The sequence below is a fragment of the Oryx dammah genome, unplaced genomic scaffold, assembly GCF_014754425.2.
Source record: "Oryx dammah isolate SB20612 unplaced genomic scaffold, SCBI_Odam_1.1 HiC_scaffold_1, whole genome shotgun sequence".
NCBI classification, from domain to species: domain Eukaryota; kingdom Metazoa; phylum Chordata; class Mammalia; order Artiodactyla; family Bovidae; genus Oryx; species Oryx dammah.
This window is the reverse complement of record NW_024070185.1, coordinates 95152204-95169998: the sequence shown is the minus strand read 5'-3', so window position 1 is coordinate 95169998 and position 17795 is coordinate 95152204.

Genomic DNA, 17795 nt, shown 5'->3' with positions numbered 1-17795 from the left:
TGAGAGATCATTTGAAATTCTGTCCATAAAAAAAAAGCAAACCACTCTATTTCTGATATTTCTGCCTCATTCAATGACATTGTTTTCTTTGGAAAAATTGAATATTTATTATTCATTTTATGGGCAGAGGGATGAAATGGCCTGGGTCTAGAGATGAGGGGCAATTAACTGCTGGTCAGTGACTTCCCTTGCCATCTAACAAAAACGGGTTTACGTGAAAGCATTGTAGGCCCACTGCTGCCTCTGTTTCAAAAGAGAATTATTTATTTTGAGTCACATTGTTTCCTCTTTTCAATACCGGTTTTGAAAAATGATTTGTACTTTTATCTCGCTGTGTGCTTCTCTGGTTTCTCTGGCCCAGCCTCTGCCTTAAGAGATAAACCTCATATTAGGTTATTTAATAGCCTCCCACCTGTTCTCTTGACCCTGGGTTTTCCCTCCATCCTTGCAATTCAGGCCTCACCCACATAGTTCCCAAGTTTGGCCCTGGCCTCCAGGTCAAGAGCACCCTCGGCTCCCTGAACAAGGACCAAAGGCTCGAGCACGGCCTTGAAGGCCCTCTGCCTTCTGCTCCTTCCTGCCATGTTCTTTCTGCACCAGTTTCACCAGCAGCTGCTTAGTGGGTGTGCCCCCCTTTTCTAGAGCACCCTATGTCCTCCCTTTGAACGTGTTGTCTCTCTAGTTCTACCTGCTCTGCACTCCTCATCCTCCAAAGCCCAGAGCCGACCTTACCTTTTCCTTGAAGATATCCCTCGTCCCTCCTGCTGAACGAGTGCATGTCTTTCTTCACCGGGTTGTTGAAAGGACTGAACAAGATTATGTGTAGAAGTAGAATGGTGGTTGCCAGGGGCTGAGGGAAGTTGTTGTTCAATGGGTAAAAAGTTTCAGTTATCCAGAATGAGTAAGTCATAGACATCTGCTGTACACCGTTGTGCCCATAGCAATACCGTATTGTGGGACTTCCCTGATGGTCCAGTGACTAATACTCTGCACTCCCCATGCAGGGGTTTGATGCCTGGTCAGTGAACTAGACCCCACATGCCACAACTAAGGTTTCACATGCTGTGACTAAAAGATTGCACCTGCTGCAATTAAGACCTAGTACAGCCAAATAAATAAATATAATAATAAAAACCAATACTGTACTGTACATCTAAAAGTTTGTTAAGAGGGTAGATCTCATTTTGAGTTGTTACCACAATAAAATGAAAAGGTTATCCACATGGATACGTAAAGTGAGATGCCTAGCAAACACTAAAAACGCAAGTTTTTTTTTTTTCCTTTCTACATGTTTTACTTCTTTGAACTCCAAGAGTATTTATTTCTTCTAGGGCAGCAAAGTTATTCTTTACCTTGTGTCATAGTTACTTTGGTGCATATCTTAATTGTTATGTATCACAGTAAGAAAAAAAAAAAGGGACCAATTTTGATGTCTGACATTTGGTTTTGGGAGCTGTCTCCAAAACTCAGTAATTGTGCCATCTTGAGTAAGTTGTTCAATTTCTTTATGATTCACTGACTCAGTGGACGTGAGTTTGAGCAAACTTCAGGAGACGGTGAAGGAGAGGGAAGTCTGGTGTGCTGCAGTCCATGGGGGTCACAAAGAGTTGGACATGACCTAGCAAATGAACAACAACAGTTTTATCATCTGTTTGAAAAAAGGAGAAAAAAAAGGAAAAATAACGATTATGTCTCTGGTCCTAGTTCAGTTTAGTCACTCAGTCGTGTCCAACTCTTTGCAACCCCATGAATCGCAGTACGCCAGGCCTCCCATCACCAACTCCCAGAGTTCACTCAGACTCACGTCCACTGAGTCAATGATGCCATCCAGCCATCTCATTCTCTGTCATCCCCTTCTCCTCCTGCCCCCAATCCCTCCCAGCATCAGAGTCTTTTCCAATGAATCAACTCTTTGCATGGGGTGGCCAAAGTACTGGAGTTTCAGCTTCAGCATCATTCCCTCCAAAGAAATCCCAGGGCTGATCTCCTTCAGAATGGACTGGTTGGATCCCTTTGCAGTCCAAGGGACTCTCAAGAGTCTTCTCCAACACCACAGTTCAAAAGCATCAATTCTTCAGCACTCAGCTTTCTTCACAGTCCAACTCTTATATCCATATATGACCACTGGAAAAACCATAGCCTTGACTAGACGGACCTTTGTTGGCAAAGTAATGTCTCTGCTTTTCAACGTGCTATCTAGGTTGGTCATAAGTTTTCTTCCAAGGAGTAAGCGTCTTTTAATTTCATGGCTGCAGTCACCATCTGCAGTGATTTTGGAGCCCCCAAAATTAAAGTCTGACACTGTTTCCACTGTTTCCCCATCTATTTCCCATGAAGTGATGGGACCGGATGCCATGATCTTTGTTTTCTGAATGTTGAGATTTAAGCCGGCTTTTTCACTCTCCACTTTCACTTTCAAGGATGGCTTAAACATGCCAGTACACGTAACAATGGTGGCAGATACATGGCAGCAGCTTGGAGTCCTGCTGTGGTTTCATTTCTTCTTTGAAGGCAGTGACTACAGTGTCTGCATGTTTATAACCCTAAAGCACACAGCATGAAGCCTTGTGCATAGTCACAGCTCAGTAAATGCTTGCTGAATGAATGAATGAATAAGTGAGTGAAAGGAAGATTGGAAAGAAGGGAGGTGGGAAGGGAAAAGACAAAGGTCAGCTTACTTATGTCTTCTTTGTAATGCAAAGTTATGATGGTTTCGACTCAAAGACAAGTCTCTCCAATGAGAACAGGGATATTTCCTTGTTATCCTAACCCTGTGCAACACTTTCAGTCAAAACAGCATCCTTTATACTTGGAAAGAGAGCTGTTTAAATTTCACCAACTTTTGGAAGCCAATAGTTGATATACCAGCAATGTCACCTCTGTTAAACAAAAAAAATTATTCTGACACTTGTTAAAATGGTAAGGAAGACTTTATTCAAGGCTAGTACAATAAGGGTGAACTCTGCTGCAGTAGTGGAGAAAGATAAATCTCAGCTTTGAATACAACAAAGACAAATGGGGATGTGTAGCCAAGGAGCAGAATTAAGTGGTGAGTGAATAAAAAATTACTAAGAAGAGACATCATGGGTAGGGAAATTCTTGCTAAATTGACCTAATAGGATTCTTGCTGAAGGAAGGTCAAGCACTTAGACATCCAAGGTGGGGAATGGGGAACTTAATCAGATACCAAGAGTGATCAAATATCAAGGGTGGTGGGATTCTTGCTAAGAGTGGGTAGGCAGACTGAAGGCAGGATGGGGGCTGGGATTGAGGTCTAGTTGAGAACAGGGCTCTGAGGAACCCGGATAAGGTTTGGTTAAGGAGGCCTGGGGAAAGCTCTCTGCCCCACTCCCACTGGGGAGAGCTGGAGTGGACAGGGTTGCTGCCCCAGAGGTCATGAGATTTTGGCAAACATTATAAATATTCTTATCTCTGGGTTTTCATTTATGAGAGAGACATGATGTCACTTTTAATCCCAACTATCTCAGTGGGTATATTAGTTTCCTGTAACTGCTGTAACAAACTGCCACAAACGTGGTGATTAGCTAAGAATAACACAAATGCTCTCTCTCACAGGTCTGTGGGCTTCCCTGGTGGTTCGAATGGTAAAGAATCTGCCTCCAGTGCAGGAGGTGGGTTCCATCCCTGGGTCAGGAAGATCCTCTGGAGGAGGGAATGGCTACCCACTCCAGTGTTCTTTCCTGGAGAATCCCATGAACAGAGGAGCCTGGTGGGCTACAGTCCATGGGGTTGCAAAGAGTTGAATGTGGCTGAGTAACTAAGTACACACACTCTTTCACAGGTCTCTGGTCTGAAGCCTGAAATCTGTGTCACCGGGTCAAAATCAAAGCCAGAAGGGCTGCTCTTCTGAAGGCCCCAGGGGAGAATCTGTTCCCCACCTCTTCCACCATCTGCTGCCTGCTGGCTTTCCTGGGCTTGTGGCCACATCATTCCAGACTCTGCCTCCGTCTTCACACGGCCTTCTCTTCTTCAGGCTGTTTCTAACCTTTCTCTGCTTTCCATTTATGTGAATACATACTGTGCTAGTCTGCTCGGGTTGCCATACAAAATATTATAGACGGGTGGCTTAAACAACAGAAATGTATGTCTCATAGTTCTGGATGCTGGAAAATGCAAAATTCAGGTGCTGGCCAATTTTGTGCCTGGTTAGAGTCCTCTTCCCGGCTTGCAGACAGCCACCTTCTCTCTGTGTCATCACATTGTGTGTGGGGGTGGGAGGAGAGAGTGAGAAAGCTCTTCATCTTTTATAAGGCCACCAGTGTGCTCAAATTAGGACCCCACCCTCGTGACCTCATTTAACCTTAATTACCTCTTAAAAGTCCTGTCTCCAGATCTAGTCACATTGGAGGTTATGGCATCAACATATGTATTTAGGGGGTATACAATTCAGTCCATAGTGCATGAAACTGCATTTAGGATTCACCTGGATAATCCAAGATCATTTATCCATCTAAAGATAGTTAACCTAATCACACCTGTAGAAACCCTTTTTCTTAATAAGGTAATATTCACAGGTGCCAGGATTAGGACCTCATATCTTTGTTCTTCTTCATTTTTATTTCGTGGCTGCACTGTAAGGTATACAGGGTCTTAGTTCCTCTACCAGGGATTGAACCTGCAATGGAAGCATAGAGTCTTAACCACTGGACCACTTGGGAAGTCCCAGGAGCTCATATCTTTGGATAGCCACTGTTGAGCCTACTACCAGCCTGCCAAATGAATCATAAGAGCCTGGGTTTATAAAAGGCTTGGAGGTCCTTCATGGTCTTAATTGAATCCAGAGCATTATAGTTTTATTCCCAGTAAAATAATCCTCAAGATGATTTCAAAGTTTGATTATTCTAGAGTTTTGTTGCATTGAAGTTTGTGGTGTGCATGGTGACTGGAAACCTTCCCTTGACCTTTAGTCCTTTCCATTTGGATGTTTAATAAGTAATAAAATTTAATAGAATATTGTTTTCCTCCCGCCAGACTTATTCATTGCCTATTCCTCCACATGTCAGCCCACAGCCATGCATCCATCCAACAGCTCAAGCCAGAAGCCTAGGAGTGATTCATTCCTTTCTTTAGCCTGTATTTTAAATCCAGTTGTGATCTTTAGCAAACAGTGTGGCATGGGAACCACCAATCAGAACAGAATCAGGCAGTAAAGCAGTCTAAGGGGTGTCTCTATCATGCCAGGCATTATTATATTTTAGTTTTGATTCTAGGGGAGGTCTGGTGGCATTAGGGTATTAGGGTGGGTCACCACATGGGGCTTTTGGCAGTGACTGTTCACCAACTACCATAGAAATATTTCAGTATGGTCGCTGGGAGGGCTCTCTCCGGACTTAGCAGCAGGCAGGGACATAGGGCCCTGCCTGAATCCAGCTTATCAAGTCCTGCTGCCTCTACATCCAAATCATGTCTTAAGTCCAGACACTTCTGCCCAACTCAGTGGCGACTACTCTAGAACTGAGCACCATCTTCTCCTGCCTGAACTTCTGCAGTAGACCTCTAGGGCTTCCTGCTCCCAGGTATGCACTCCTAGAGTCCCTTCTCCAAGCAATAGCCAGAGGGATCTTTTAAGAATATAAATTATATCATGCCATTCTGCTGAAAGCAGATTCCCTTGTACATAGCACACTGTGCAGCCTTCTTTTCCTCACCTGTTTGACCTTTGCCCCTCTGCTGTAACCTCATCTTCTCTGCTTTCACTCTCCCCAGCAGCTTTCTTCCCATATCTTGTTTCCTTCCCTCATGACCTTGGTACTGGCAACTCTCTCTTGAATGCTATTCCTGCCTAGATCTTTGCATGGTTGTCTCCTGCTTCAGGGTTCAAGTCAAGAGTCAACCGTCACCCTTCTCCATTTGTTATAATAAAAGTAGCTTTGTGCAATATCTTTTGTTTATTCACTCAAACTTTTATTGAGTTTTATTACTATGACCTTGGCACTCTACTGGGTACAAGGATACACAAATGAATAAGACCAAATTGTTTTCCTCAAGGGCCTCAGCTGAGTGAGAGAGCCAGAAAAATAATTTCAAAGACCTCGAGATATTTATGGTACAATGCAAAAATGAGCTGTAATTGAAGTCTTGTGGGAGCCCAGAGTAGGACGTAACTATTAATAACTGTGCCTGGGGGAATCAAGGAAGGTTTCAGAGAGTCACTGACTTTACCTGGATAATTACAGTGGAGAATTCTTATTTTAGAATGAATGAAATGGAACTAAATTATACTGTTCAATTTAAGACAGAAGATTAATCTGTGTTTGGTAAATATTTAAACAGGAGGTAGTCCTGATTCTCATACACAATTTTAACAGGCACTAAATAAAGCAGAGTAGATTTCTTCACTTTTTTTGTCCCGAAGGGGGAAAAGTTTAGCTTACTTTATAGTAAAGACTGATAGCAAGTAACATCAGAAGTGGAGACCTTTGAGTTGATGGATTTTTCAGTTGCAGTGAGGTGAGTGGAAAGTCATGGTCACACAGCTGACCTGTTTTTTATCTCTGAAATAAAGCTTGATTAAGTTTGTTTGTATTTTCCAGGAAGGTGGATGTCCCTTCCTTTTTATCCAGCTTTATTGAGGTATAATTGACACATAACACCATGTAAGGTATACAATCTGATGATCACTTATATATTGAACAACCTATATATTGCAATTTATATATTATGAACTTATATATTGCAAAATGGTTACTACATTTAGGTTACCTAACACAGCTATGCTGCTGCTGCTGCTGCTAATAATTATCACTTCAGTCGTGTCCGACTCTGTGTGACCCCACAGACGGCAGCCCACTAGGCTCCTCTGTCTCTGGGATTCTCCAGGCAAGAATACTGGAGTGGGGTGCCATTGCCTTCTCCAATGCATGAAAGTGAAAAGCGAAAGTGAAGTTGCTCAGCTGTGCCGACTCTTAGAGACCCCATGGACTGTAGCCTACCAGGCTCCTCCGTCCATGGTACTTTCCAGGCAAGACTACTGGAGTGGGGTGCCATAACCTCATATAATTAGATGTATTTGTGTATGTGTGGTAAGAACATTTAAGATCTGCTCTTAGCAACTTTTGGATATATAATTCAGTATTGTTAACTATAGTCCCCATGCTATGCATCACATTCACAGAACTTACTCATCTTTTAACTTGGAAGCTTCTGTGTTAAGTGATAAGTTGCTTCAGTGTGTCTGACTCTTAGAGACTCTATGGACTGTAGCCCACCAGGCTCCTCTGCCAGTGTGATTACATATTAATTTCTGAATATTTTGTTCAACATCTGTGCCTCTGCTATATTGAAAACTCAACAAAGGTGGAGATGTCTATGGCCCACTGCTGGATCTTCATACTGTGACCCTGGATCTACACACTGAGCACATAGTTGGTGCTCAAAAGACATTTATTCAAAAAACGAATAAATGAATAATCCTGATAGTTTGAGTAAAAGCCAAAAAGAAGATAATTGGAGGATTCACACAAATTAAAGGATAATTGGGGTCAAAGGGACACCTCCTCGAGGGCAAATCAACCTGTGGTGGTTCATAGAGATACTTCAATTGGGTGTGAATTCCAGGTCCCCAACCATTCTGACATTTTCTGCCAAAGGGATAATTTAAATTAGACTCATGGGGCAGGAGGTGCTCAAAATTTTAGATAATGAAAATGGCTTTTATTTGCTCACTGAGCAGTAATTCTTTCATTCTAGTAGAAGGAGAGAAGTACTAGTCATTCTTATATCTAACAGGAAACATTAATATTTATTGAACACACTCAGGAAGAATATTCTTTAGAGTTAACTTAAATAAATGGGTTAAGTTGGTATAGTTTGGGAATATATCATTTAATAAGTTTAAATTTGGTGAATAGATCACTGAACAGAGAAGCTTCTTTTTACTCTCCTGGGGATCAAACTCTACCTGCCTTTGGTGAAAGAGGCTACAATGTCAGTACCATTGAAAAAGGGGAATGATCCACCTACACTGTTTGGATGTGGCTCAGTAGAGTTTCCTGGCAAGTCTGACCCATGGTCTACCCCCCTGGTGTTATGAACTGTCTTGATGTACTCTAATCATGCACAACTCTTTAGGCTTATTTTGGTGCAAAATGAGAACTGAAAAGTGTTGGTGCCTTTTAACCGAAGGTCACCAGGAACACACTTGTAGTCAAAGTTTCTTTCTTGGTGTGGTAGGTAGATGCTAAGATTTCTGCCCCCTGGTGGATAAGCCCTATGTTATTCTCTCCACCCAACTCTTAAGTGTATGCTCAGTCGTGTTTGACTCTTTGAGACCCCATGGACTGTAACCCACCAATCTCCTCTGTCCATGGAATTTCCCAGGCAAGAATACTGGAGTGGGTTGCCATTCCTTCTCCAGGGGATCTTCCCAACCCAGGGGTGAACCCACATCTCCTGCATTGACAGGCAGGATCTTTACCACTGAACCACCTGGGAAGACCAATACATATGCATAATATATGCCTAATATAATATCCCTAAGATTAAAGGATATAGGCCTCACTGGATTCTCCTACCCTACTCAGGCAAAGGCAGAAAGTGTATCTAAAATATTATTTATTGATACATATATATCTTATAACTGTAATTTCACCAGTGACAGCCCATTTGTAATACTCACCATGCTGTTTCATAAAACTCATTTTTGATGTCCAATATGCTAATTTACAAAGCATTCATTTTTGATTGAGACAGGATACTCTTGAAAAATGAGTATCTGGATTAGAATGACCACCTGAGAACTTTGCACATTTCAATATAGTATCCGTTCTGGGCTGGAACTTAATCCAGTGGTTCTCAACCTTGCCCATCTATCTATTGGCAAACCCTGGGGGATCTTTTAAAACCAATGATGCTGGTGCTGCACCTTCAGACCAGGTATATCAGGCCATCTGGAGGCAGCATCCAGGCTTTGGTGTTTTTTTAAAGCTCCCAGGTGACTTCAGCATGCAACCCAGGTCAAGAACTACTGGCTTACTCCAAAAATGTAATTAACACCATGCTGTCTGTGCTGAGGTATCTTCAAGTAAATTATGGAAATCTTTAGAATATGGTTGCCCATTAGAATTCCCTGGGGAAAATTAAAAAGACTAAACAAAAAAGATGCTTGGACCTAACCCCAGATCAATTAAACAATCTGTGGGGGAGGGCCCTGAGCACTGCTGTCTTAAATATTTCCAAGTGACTCTAACACGCAGCTGAGTGCAGGTCCGCTGTGACGGACGATGAGTGACAACTGCAGACGGCAGGAACCTGTAGGAGCCTCACGAGGAAGCGGCTCCTGAGGCCCCTCCACTTGATGCGAGGGGCACTGCCCGTGGTTCCCAGGGGCTCTGAAGCTCCTGGACTCTGGGCACCAAAGGAAGCCAGCAATCTCCCAATGCCAACTCTGCTTATCTCCCTAAGCCTCCCAATCCCAGTTCCCATCCTCTCGTCCCAGACCTCCTTTAAAGTCACGGGCCCGTGTCTGCCCCCCCCACCCCCATCCAGGCTGCCTGAAGTCCTCGGTGTCCTTGTGGGCAGGGAATGAGGTCACCGGGACTTACCTGTGCTGACTGCGGCATCGACTCTGCCCGTCTCCACTTGACCTGGAACATGGGAGGCGGGTATAAAGCTCACTCTCCCCAGCTGTTGTCCTTTTACATGCTGGGCACCAATGCCCTTCAGATGGGCCCCAGCTGTCTGTGCCGTCTACAGAGGATGGCCAAAGGGGGCCTCCTGGACATTGATGCCCCCTCCAGAACTATCCTGGCCTCCTCTGGTTTGCTCATTTCCCCTTTTGTCGATTCCTCTCAGGTTTGCTTTTTGTTCCACCCCACCCTTTTTAATCCCTCTGATTGGCTCTGGCTTCCACCTACCCTTTTGAATGGATGACAGGAAGAAACCTGATGTGGTGGTTAAGAAAGATGGATTTTGGAATTACATCCTCCTGGGTTTGGATTCACCGCTTACGTCCTTGGCCAGCTGTTTGACCTCCCTGAGCCCAAATTTCAGCTGTTTAAAAAAAGGTCAGAGGTACCTTATTGTACAGATTAACTAGAGGATGCCTAAGGAGGCCTAGGGCAGAATCAGACAGAATGAATAGCATCTATTTTATCATTATTATTATTGCTGTTATTATTCAGCTTGGAAGTTCCAAGCTGGATATAGCTCGACTCTAGAAGCATAATTTTCAACCTTGGCTTTACTCTGGAATTTCCTAAGGAATGCTAAAATCTTGGGGCCTGGGCCCCACCTCTGAGATTCTGACACAATCATCCAGGGGAGGGGGCCAGATCTTGATTAGTTTAAAAGCTCCCAGCTGGTGGGTCTGATGTGCGGCCAAGGCTGAGGACCAGAGCAGTGGTTCTCAAAGTGTCGTCCCAGCAGCAGGAGCATCAGCAGCACCGGGAGCTCGCTAGAAATGCAGATGCTCGGCCCTCCTGAGGCATATCTCGGGGTGGGGAGCCCAGCGACCTGTGTTTTAAGGAGCCTGCCTGTGGATTTAAATACCCTATGGGTTTGAGATTTGCTGTGGCAGGGGATATGCCCTCATTCACATAAGTCTGCTGGCTGGCTTTGGTGGTGAGGGGGAAGACCTCTCTTCGTAGGGGATCTTACCTACCAGGAGTGGCTTTGCTCCGAGTTCCAGCCTGCTTGTTTGAAGATGGAATTTAAAGGTGGTCCATCAGTTGAACATGGAGAAGGAAATGGCAGTCCACTCCAGTATTCTTGCCTGGAGCCTGGTGGGCTTCAGTCCACGGGGTTGCAAAGAGCCGGACACTACCGAGCACGCAGTACATCAGTTGAACTAAAGGGGCCCCTGTATAACTGCATTTACCAGGGAGAATGCACATATGCTCAGTTTCATGTTCATCTGGCATGCTTTTCAGTGAACAGTAGCATCAGACAATTTTGCCTTATGCATTGTTTTAAATAAAATAGAGGAACTCACCAGCTTTATTTTCATTGCATGCCATTTTCCTCGGTATTTAAGAGCACAAAAAGGGATGCATGTGTATGCATACTCAGTTGTGTCTGACTCTTTGGAATCCCATGGACTGTAGCCCACCAGGCTCTTCTATCCATGGAACTTTCCAGGTAAGAATACTGAAGTGGGCTGTCATTTCATTCTTCAGATCTTCCTGATCCAGGGATCGAACTCGAGTCTCTTAAATCTCCTGCATTGGCAGGCAGATTCTTTACCACTGCGCCACCTGGGAAGCCCACTAAAAGGGATACGAACATGATACAGCAAACTTTAAATTCACCCATTGTTGTGACCTGACCTTGGCTCATTTGCCTGTCCACCGCGAGCAGCTTCTTTTCTGCTGAAGTTTCATGGTTTTCAGTGACTAGAGGTCAGTGAAGGCAATAGGTCTCCTCTAAACCTCTCTTCTGGGTGATGTGCTACAAAGCAGGCAAGGTTGGACCAAATTTAACCACATGTAACAACAAAAAATAGTAAAGAAACAAACAAAATTCCCAACACAGTAATGGAAAGCAGACAGACTGGTCCAATCTATTTTAGTGTGGACCCTCCATTCTTGAGGTTCTCCAACCTAGATGGTTCACCTTGAGGCAAAAATGCCACAAGGTTCTGCTCATTGGCTAAGCTTCTCCAGCATCCCTGGCATTGTGGGTGTTGGACTTTCCCAGGCACTGTAGGATATTTAGCAAACCTGGATCCAGGTACTGAATCCTTACTTGCCATTCTCCTCCATCCACTACCTACCCCTTAATCACTGTGATAGCCCCCAAATGCACCCCATTTCCTAACCTCTGATAAATGAAGGAATGATGGGATCAAATGGATCTCTTGACCTAGAGTATTACTCTGAAGGTGTAAAGTGTTACTCCCAAGGTTGTTGGTTTTTGATACCTGATTTTTCAAAGTATCTATTAATGCAAGGCAGAATGATTCTTGAATAGCTTGCGTTTCACTGATGAAACGTTATTTCTAATATTCTTTACGCTAATTAACGGGCTCTATCTGCAGCTTCAGAGAGTGGTATTTAAAGCAAGCACTTGTCACAGTGCTTGTAGCAGGCACTGAAGCTGGAGTACGGCCTCCTGATTAGGGCCTTTCAAATGCTAACCAGCCACCTCTGGAATATGGATTCATGATTAGGGTACTTCACATATTAATTAACCATTTCTAGGGTGTAGACTACTTTTAATTTACACCTCATATTTCTCCTATCTGTGCTGAAGCATGCTAATGTAAATTACAGATAAGGTTCTATATCTCAGAAGGGAAACCTCTTATGTGGTTGATGGGGAGCACGTGTCTGGTGGGCGATCCAGCAGAACACGTCAGAAGGCCTTGGAAAACACATCACTGTTGACCCAGGGATATAGTGACCAGTTGTCCTGATTGGCCAGAACTCCAGGGTTTCCCTGGATGTGATGCTCTTGGTGCAAAAACAGGGCAGTCCAGGGCAAACTGAGACAGTCTGTCACCCTACCAGCACCTCTGCCTGGAGAAACTTCTCCTAAGGGAAAGAGACTGGAAAGATCACTTATGTAATATGTGTCACTTGTGAGAAGGGCAAATTTGGGAGCGATTTACAGGAATAGCATAAGGAAATTTGTTGAATACATTTTTGTATATCCATCAGCGGAGAAGGCAATGGCACCCCACTCTAGTACTCTTGCCTGGAAAATCCCATGGACAGAGGAGCCTGGAAGGCTGCAGTCCATGGGGTCACTGAGGGTCAGATACAACTGAGCGACTTCACTTTCACCTTTCGCTTTCATGCATTGGAGAAGGAAATGGCAACCCACTCCAGTGTTCTTGCCTGGAGAATCCCAGGGACGGGGGAGCCAGGTGGGCTGCCGTCTATGGGGTCGCACAGAGTCAGACATGACTGAAGCGACTTAGCAGGCACACACGCACGTGGCTTAAGCAACAGAAGTTTATTTTCTCACAGTCCTGGAGGCTGGAAGTCCCAGACCAAGGTCTAGCAGGATGGATTTCTGGTGAGGGCTCTGTCCCTGGATTGCTAATGGCTGCCTTCCTGCCTTGTCTTCACAAGGCAGAGGGAGAGAGAGAGCCAGCTCTCTGATGTCTTTTTTTTTTTTTTTTAAGATTTTTTAAAAATGTGGACCATTTTAAAGTCTTTATCAAATTTGTTACAATATTGTTTCTGTTTTATGTTTTGGTTTTTTGGCCCTAAGGCATGTGGGATCCTAGCTCCCCAACCAGGGATTGAACCCTCATTCCCCACATCGGAAGGTGAAGTCAGAGCCGCTGGGTCACCAGGGAAATCTCTTGTGTCTCTTCTATAAAGGCACTGACCCCATTGGATTTGGGTCGCAGTTTAGAACCTCCTTTAACCTTAACGTCTTCCTTACTCCAAATATAGACTCATTGAGGATTAGGGCATCAACATATGAATGTTGGAAGGACAGAATTTAGTCCATAGCATTCTCACAGATCGACTGTGAGGAGATGTTTACAATATTCGGTGTTTATTGAAGCCACGAAACTGTATGGTATGATTCAGATATTGTATAAAAAACAAATCAGAAGAACATATGTTTCTATAGGAAGACTGGAAGTCTTTATAGCATGTTTAAAAAGGAAATTAAGTTGCTTTAAAGTTGTTTTTTTTTTTTTAACTGTCTATAGTTTTCCAGCTATTTTTGGCTTTTGTTTTATATTCCAAAATTTCAAAAGATAAACATGTAATGCTTTTTACAAAGAAAATGGTAGTTTAAAAATACAGTCTCTGGTTAGGTTACTGTCAAAGCAGAGGAGACTGGGTGTGACGCCAATCAGGGAGAAAGATTGAGCCTAGACTGGGGCAGCTGGAAAAGAACAGATGAAGAGGGAGTCTGTAACGCTGGTGTCCACCTGAGTTGAATATTCCTTGGTTAGTTTGGCAAATTGAACCTTGCTGACTATGAGAAGAGGTAGTGGTTAAACACCCAGAATCAGGAACAGATCATCATGGCTGGAATCCCAGCCCTTGGGCTTGCTGGCCAGCTGTCCTTGGGCAGATTTCTCTCTGTTTTGGTTGCATGTGAGACGGGAATCATGGTAATGCCTGCCCCATTGGCTTGTGAGATTAGAGTGAGTTATTACACGAAAGTCCTTGGGAAAGTGCCTGCCAAGTAGAAAGGTGCCTAGTAAATCAGCTATTGTTGGTATTCTTATCTTACTTCTAAGAATGCCTGGCTTTGCATCTTAAGCAATGCTTAGAAATTAATTTCGTATTATGGCTTTGGACAACAATTCCCCCTGTTTCTTTGGGAGGAGTTTGTTAAATGATATTAGGTTTGTTTGACAAACAAAAATGCAGGACACTCAGGTAAATCTGAATTTCAGATAAACAACAAATAATTTTTTTGAGTCTAAGTATGTTCAGATATTGCTTAAGGCATACTTATGCTAGAAAATTATTCATTGTTATCTGAAATTCAGATTTAACTGGGTGGCGTGTATTTTATCTGGCAGTCCTAATTATTATAGATATAACAACAACATTGAAAAGACACACAACAGTGATGCTTTCTTATTCAGTCCCCTTTCAGCCAAGCCCATCCCTGCTGAACTCCTGGTGCTAGCTGGCAATGCCTTTACAGTGAGGAACTTGTGAAACAACCTCTGTGTTGGCCCTCACTTGGCCTATAGCAAATGGCTTTGTTCAGTCTCTCTGTTGTGTCTGACTCTTTGTGGCGCCATGGACTGCAGCACGCCAGGCCTCCCTGTCCTTCACTATCTCCCAGAGTTTGCTCAGACTCATGCCCATGGAGTTGGTGGTGCCATCCAGCCATGGTATGTGCACAATAAATCAGGCGGGAGAGCCGGCCCTGGGCTAGCCTGAGACTTTGGGGAAATCACATACTGTCTTTAAGTGCAAAATGGGGCTAGGAATAAGAAGATCTGCTTCTTTGTGAGAATTTAGTAAAACGAGATAATTCTCAGCCCACAGGAGGCATGGCCTCTGAGGGTGAATGTGAGAGTGGATTTCAGAGCACAGTAGCAAGGTGCTCAGTGGCTCCCAGTCCCGCAGTGGAGACGTGGGAGGTGCATTCTCAGTCTCGCCACAGTCCTGTATCCCCATGACCTTTCTTGCCTGGAGAAACAGTTAAGATAGAAGGCAAATGGTCTCCACGTGACTTCTCCCACACAGATCTGGCATGAGCACATTTAATTGGCAGAATCTAAATTGTACAGCAAACCCTAGCTGCAAGCGAGCCCTGCCAGACAGTACAGGAAGCTGTAGTGTCCATTTCCAGCCTGCTCTGAATGGGAATGTACACCAGGAGTGGGACTGGACGCTGAGGGCGTTGGATGCTGCTCAGCCCAACACAGTGTCAAGAAGAGTAGGCTGCTCTAAAGGTGGTTGTCTGGATCCAGAGCAGTTACCCAACTTCCTTTCTCGAGGACTCAGCATCGTCTCTCCTGCCACCAGGGTACTCTTTGTATTTAAGACCAGCCTGATTTTTCCTCTTCCTCCCCCTTCTACCTTCTTCCTCCCTAGGGGCCAGTCTCGAACCTGACCCCTGTTCTAGAGTACAAGCCTTGATTATTGGCCATCAGACTTCTTGGGGTTGCCTTCCTGAATTTCTAAGTAGCGCCTCTCCTGACCCCCTTGTCTTTGTGCTCTGCTGATCTTCTACTCTTTGAAGTCTACTCTCATCGATTGTACTTTCTTATCACCTGGAGCCCATCTGTGCTGATCTCGCCAGTCTTTGACATCCCAGTGAGCCCGGTTCCATATGCCACCTCCATGATTTTCCCCATCTTGCTGTGGTTAAGGGTTACAAGAGAGAAAAAGTCCTCATGGACCAAATCCAAGCCATGGGGCTTGAAAGCCACACAAAGCATGAGCCTGTTATAGCCTGTGAGTTCCCGGGTACCAAGAGCAACAATAGCATCTAGCTCCCAGGTCCACACTGGCAGCCAGCCCTCTGCATATTAAACTGCTCCTGAATTCTTCAGGACCTGCAGCTGCACCATTTGTTAAAATCACAATGCCCCGCTTCTGCTGCCAAAGCTAGAACTATAATTTCCCCCTCTTCCCCAAATACATACTTGGTGTGGTTCTAAAAAATTTTAGCAATTAGCTTGTATCATCATTAATTAGCCACTGGCAAGTATGATTGAGATAATAAAGCTTAGTGAGGAAGAAACATGAATAAGCACCAGATTCTGAATCTACTGGGGAAGTGACCCTGATGAATCATTTAATAGTCACTGTAATATAATTTTGCAGGTTTGTTGTACACATACCACAGAGAATATATTAAGTGGGTCTGAGCCATAAGAGAGTCTTAATGATTAATTTGCCATATGCTCGTGAAAATCTCATTTTTCTGACAAACAATACACATTTACTCTTTTTCTTATTAATAAAACTATCAAGAAAATCCACTTTTCTTTTCGTCTCACTAATGACTCCCTCTGATTCACATGGATATCCAGGGATTGGTCTTTTTTTAAAATTATATTTAAATTCCTGTGGAAGTTAGTCAAACACAGCTATTTACTTTCTTATTATGTATTTGATTTTAATTGCTGGCAATTGCTTTTATTTTTCAGTTGCTTTTTAATCATTTTTATTGGCTAGCCCACAATGACATCATACGGGGAAATTATTGTTATTCCTTTTTATTTACAGAGTAAATGTTGCTGCTGAGTTAAGTGACATGCCCTGAGACCTCTACAAGGTAGAGGTGGGGATCGAGATTAGAGCCCAGCCTTCAGAGTCTCAGCATGTCTCCTACAGAAAGACTGGAAGCAAAACATCACTACTGTGAATGCAAAACCAGACTAGGAGCAGGGAGTAGGGAGCCCTGCCTCTGAGCAAGACTATCACATCTCTGAAACTCAGTTTCCAAATCTGTAAAATGGGCTTGTCTTGGGACATTGTTGTGAGCATCTAATAAAATAGTGGATATAGAAAGTCTTTTGGGTTCAACACACCTAAGAGATTGCAGCATCACCAGAGGGGATGCTTTTTTCTTTCTGTCTACTTCTGCAGGCTTGGTGACCAACTAGTCTCTGGCACTCTGAGTTGGGGGGTCATTACCTGTGGGTATCTGCTACTGGACACACAGTTGGCCACAATGAGCATGTCACTGCTTTTCTCCATCTGGCTCGGATGCCACAGCAGTCAGCTTTCTTCAAAGCAAAGGCATGTATCGGGTCTCACTGAACATTCCAGCATATCGTTACTGCAGGGGGCTCTGGTGATTACTTCAGAGTCCTACTGAGTGTGGGAGAGGAGTAGGTGGGTTTTGGGAGCAGGTCTCAGCCTGGCTATGTTGCCCTTCTCCTATCATGCGAGGGTGGGGTGAGGATGAGGGTGTGCGCACATGGATGCGATCCCGATTGTGAACCTCCCCTCTGCTGCAGCGACCCTCCTTCTCTCCCTCTTCACAGCTGTGCCCGGTTTTGTCTGACTCTGTGCTTAGTCGCTCATTCCTGCCCAACTCTGCGATTCCATGGACTGTAGCCTGCCAGGCTCCTCTGTCCAGGGGGATTCTTCAGGCAAGAATACTGGAGTGGGTTGCCATGCCCTCCTCCAGGGGACCTTCCCAACCCAGGGACTGAACCCAGGTCTTCTGCATTGCAGGCAGACTCTTTACCATCTGAGTCACCCACTGCCTTCTGAAGAAATAATCAGTCTTTTCTCCTTCTGTCCTGATGTCTGGCACACTTGGCATAGTCCTGAAAGACTTCCAACGTTGTACCGTCACCTCTGCTTTCAGTTCAGTTCAGTTCAGTCGCTCAGTCGTGTCTGACTCTTTGCGACCCCAGGGGCTGCAGCGCACCAGGCCTCCCT